The following is a 5,087-nucleotide window of genomic DNA, read 5'->3' on the forward strand; positions in this document are numbered from 1 at the left end:
CTCTCCGTGGGACCCTCCTCACCAAGGAATTGTCATTGCTGTGGGCACTGGCTGTTATTCCAACACCTGTGTCATTTATTCTACTGGAATCCTTGTCAGAAAGGTTGTTCTTCGCCATTGAGATTTTTAGGTGACATTTTTGATCTCAAACAGCCCAAAGTTTTCCATCTCACAGGTTTCTGATGCTGGTTTTCCCTTTCCAGTCTGTTGTTGGCCAAGGAAGATGCTGCTTAGATTCTGCAGGCCCCCATACATGGATACTGTTATAGGTAAAAATCGATCCAGCCAATTGAATAAAAATAAAATATAAATTTATTCACAACCGATATGCAGCCACGACAGCCAACAATCAAGGACAGCACCGACCCCGGGATGGAAGCTGGGTGAACACAGATCCGCCTTCTATCGCACCCAATCCCCCCTGTTCACCAATGCCGCTTGGCAGAATCCCTTCTTATACTCTTTTTCTAGCCCGTGGCGGAGTCCCTTTGTCTTTCCTCAGGGTTCTTCACATTCATGATGCCTCTATTCTCCGTCCTGTGCTGGACAAAACCTTGTGCAGGAACTGATGTGTATCCACTCTTTGGTTACCGGAATCCCGTATGCAGATGTATGTCCTTGATGGTCCCCTCTGTCTAAGATGAACATCTCCATGGGCCATCATCGCTGGGCCTCCTCCTGTTCACACCAGTGAGAACGACAATCTCCTGTGCCGGCTGGGTTCACTTCTTATGTTAATGACACTCCTCCTACCCGACTGCCAGCTGCGGTTTCCTCACCCTGTGAAGCAATCCCCTCTTCCCTTGCTACTGTGATTTCAAGTTTTATATTTTATTCTTATATATATATATATATATATACACATATATATAAAGTATGAGTATGAATTACCATTATATATATATCTATGTATCTATCTATCTAGCTATATATATATATATATTCTATCAGCACGAATTACCATAATATATATAACAGGTACCAAGCTGAAAGTTCTCCAGTGCTCCACAGTAGTCCCGTTATCACAGGACGGCCAAGAGCAGCTCCATAAGCTCCAAGGGATTCTAACAGATGAATTTCTATCCCTCAGGAAGGCAGGGCTGGGTCTGAAGTAAAGGGTCTGACTCTGCACCCACTTTGCATTGCAGCAGCTGTCCCACACTTTGTGGAAGGCACATAACATGTGCCACTCTTAAATCAGCACTGGCTTAGTCAGTCTTATAAGCCTCTTAAAAAAACCTAGCCTGAGCAAATAATATTTGCGTTTTAGTTGCTTGGGGTGTTTTTGGGTTTTTTTGTTGTTTTTTTTTTTTTTCCTTGGTTCTTTGCTTTGGTGCTCAGAGATCATGGAGGAAGAGGCAGATTTACTGTTCAACTTGCCTGTCAGTATGCAAGGAGCAGGAAAAGAAGATCAGTGTTTCACCATCTGGTTAATGAGCTCTAAAAGCAATTGTGCTGTCCCTAATCAGGGGGTGGGGGCACTGCTAACAGCCTGGATTGCCCCCACCTGTGTTCCCCTCCTTACCAAAGTGCTGTGTAGATCCAGAGCCTTCTGTCTCGGCCTGATGGTGCAAAATTTCTCCCAATATCCATCCCTTCGCAAAAATAAAGGCTTTGTGCTCATTAAGATGAAAAGCTGTATGGGTAGCCTGCAGCTAATGTTGTTTTGTTGCCTGTACCCCAGTCAGTGCTTGTTATGATTAGAAACTTGTATTTTTTTTAAGTTTCAGAGTTAACAACAAGTCAGACCATCAGACCTCTTTAGTTTCACTGCCAAAGAAAAGCTCTTCAATTACCTGTTAATGTCCGGTGATTAGCCATTGTTCCCCTGATGCTGGCTGCTTGCCAGGGACGGATACAGGGACAGACCCTCCAAGTATGAAGAGAATAGGAGTGACATCAGAGCCAGTATGCAGATGAGAAATGCATTGCGCCCCAAATTTTTACAGTTTTACAGTTTTTACAGGAAAACCCCCTAACATTACGAGCCAACAAGTGACCTAAGTGACGTCTAAGGATAGGAGCATTGTCCCGGACCTGCTTGGATCCTTTTTGCTTCTCACCCTATCCTGAAAAGATGTTGATTAAAGAGAAGCCCCGGGGTGTTAGACAAAAAAGCCAGGAATCTGCTAATCTCCCGTGAGGATGGAATCCCCAGCTCTGTCTGCAGACCAGTGGACAAAGCTGCATCACCCTCCTTCTCCGTGCCATGCCTGGGAGCAACGGCGGCGTGGGCGCAACCCGTCGATTTCTCCCCACCTGAGCTGATTCTTCTTAATAAAGGCATTAAAAGTAGAAAGATCTCCTGTCCATCTATTTCACTGCTCACATCTAAATGACTGACCAGCCCCAAGCTGCTCTTAAGACTGATTTGATCAAAGGCACTGAAGCTCTGTTGAGTGCAAATTCTTCAGGAAAACAAGCACAGGAACTTGGATAATGTTGCTGGAAAAAGCAGAGTGCAGAGTTGAACCTCTGAGGACACCTCCCTGCTGCCTCCCCCCACCCTTTTATTTTAAATTCATTTAATATTCTGAGTGTGAGCTCTTGCATGAAGTGGGTCCTCAGCAAGGAGCTGCTGGGCCTCCTGGCTGTGTCCCTTTGTGCTCCCAGTGCTTCTTGAAATAAATGGGGCAGGAGATCTTTCTCCTTTTTAATGCCTTTATTAAAAAGAATCAGCTCAGGTGGGGAGAAATCAAAAGGTCGCGCCCACGCCGCCGGTGCTCCCAGGCGTGGCACGGAGGAGGAGGATGATGCAGCTGTGTCCACTGGTCTGCAGGCAGAGCTGGGGATTCCGTCCTCACCAGAGATTAGGAGATTCCTATCTTTTTTGTCTAACACCCCGGGGCTTCTCTTTAATCAACATCTTTTCAGGTTAGGGTGAAAAACAAAAAGGATCCAAGCAGGCACTGGACTACGCTCCCATCCTTAGACATCACCTAGGTCCCCTAGTTCTATGTTGGCTCCTTGTTTTTAGGGGTTTTCCTGGAAAACTGCAAAATTTGGTGCAATGCATTTCTCATCTGCATACCAGCTCTGATGCCACTCCCATTCTCCTGGTACCTGCAGGGACCCTGTGTCACTCCCTGGCAAGCATCAGGGGGACAATGGTTAATCGCCAACCATCAAGAGGTAATTGAAGAAGAACTCTTAACAATAAAGCTAACTGAACAGCAACTGGTCCAACTTGTTTTAACTCTGCAACCTTAAAAACATAGATAACTTTTTATTCATAACACTTCTGGTCTGGTTTGGCTGGGAAACTTGTCCATCCTGCCTCTGTGGCTGCTCCCTGTCATTCCAATGCACAGCCCTTTCCCGCTGCTTGGCATTTACAAGCTCTGATTACTTCATTGGGTAACTTGCATCTTGCACTCCATGACATTAAATTGCGTTTACTCAGACTCTGCCCTATCCTGAGTTTCTGGAACACATTTCTAAGCCTTCCAGCTGTAGCCCAAGGGAAGCTGTTTCTGTCTTGCATAACAAAATTGGCAATTTTTTTGCAAAGACAGCCCGTTACAAAGGACTTGCTGTGTGCATTAACATCTGAGGGGCTGCTTTCAAAGACAGGCAAAAAACCCATGAACAAACAGCAAACCAACCAAACAACATATTTTTAAAAATTACTTTATTTTTACCTCTTATTTTTAATCTTTTCCAAACTGGCCTCCTTTTCCACTGCAGTGTTTTTCTTTGGACAGAAAAGCCCCCTTGCCAGATGATGCGACTTCACAGGAAAACAAAACTCACACACAATGCATATATGAAAGCTAAACGTAGAGATTCCCATTATCACAATCACCATCATTGATTTTCAGTGTATTTTGATGTCAGATTGTTTCCAGAAGGGTGAGAACAGTATCTCAGATCCCCTGGCTAGTTTGGTGTCATACCCACTTATTATCTCTCCTTTCTTATTATCTTTCCTTTCTGCACTTCTGTAGTTGCTCTGCCCATTTGTTGCTCTTGGATCTCTGCCTCCTTCACCTGATTTTTACCTTTTTCTGGATTTGTGGGGATTTTTCTGTTGGTTTTGGCTTTTTCTTGGTGGTTGTTTTGTTTACCTATTTTATTTGGTCACAGTTTTGCTATAGTTTTTTGTGGGTTTTTTTTAATCCACTCAACAGCAGAATCAGCTTGTGATTTCTATTATGAAGTTTTGATATACAGGTGTAGCACATTAAGGTTGTTTTTGTTTTTAAAGTCATCTCAGACACAGACCTGCAAGCTCCTGTGACTTTGAGAACTGAGTGCTCTCAGACAGCAAATTGTGTATGAATAGGATACTTGTAGTACCTATCTCCATTACACACAGCTGAATGTCAAGTGGTTGGAATTGTTATAGATAAAAATTGATCAAGCCAATTTAATAAGAATTAAAAAAGAAAAGAATGGAATGTATTGCATGACTGATATACAGTCTTGAGATCCACAATCAAAGGGACAGCGTTGAGCCTGGATGGACACTGGGTGAACACTGATCTGACCTCTATCGCATCAGGCCCGCTCTGTTCACTAAGGCAGTCTGGTACAGTCAGGTTTTATACCCTTTCTGTCGCTCGAGGCAGCGTCTCTCTTGTTCTTTTCATAGTCAAACACATTCATGATGTCCTCTTTCTCCAAGTTGCACTGGACAATGTGGTTCCTGGCAAGCTGTGAATGCTGATGGTAGGGGGAACCTGGTATTGGGATACAAGTTCCCTGATAACTTCTGCTATCTTGATCTCAGAGCTTGAGGAGCGTTGACCGCCCAGGTGGCATTTGAGTAAGGATCCATCTCCTTCCCCAGCTAGGCTCTTTTAATTGCAAGTTAGACCCCTCCTCACTGCTGTATGCAGTTTTGCAATGGCATGTGGCAGTCTCTAAGCATGAAGCAATTCCTTGGCTTCCGCTGAAAATGCTTTTGAGTATTTCTTTTCAACATTATAACGTATCTTCCTCTCATATTCTACATAAGCACAAATTACCTGTATCACATATTACAATCCCTCCCCTTCTATATAAACACATTAATTCATGCTAGAGTCCTAATATCCTTTAATTCATTTAGTGAATTTTCCCTTAGCCCATGTAACTTCTTTAAT

Source organism: Passer domesticus, chromosome 9, assembly GCF_036417665.1.
Source record: "Passer domesticus isolate bPasDom1 chromosome 9, bPasDom1.hap1, whole genome shotgun sequence".
Taxonomy (NCBI): domain Eukaryota; kingdom Metazoa; phylum Chordata; class Aves; order Passeriformes; family Passeridae; genus Passer; species Passer domesticus.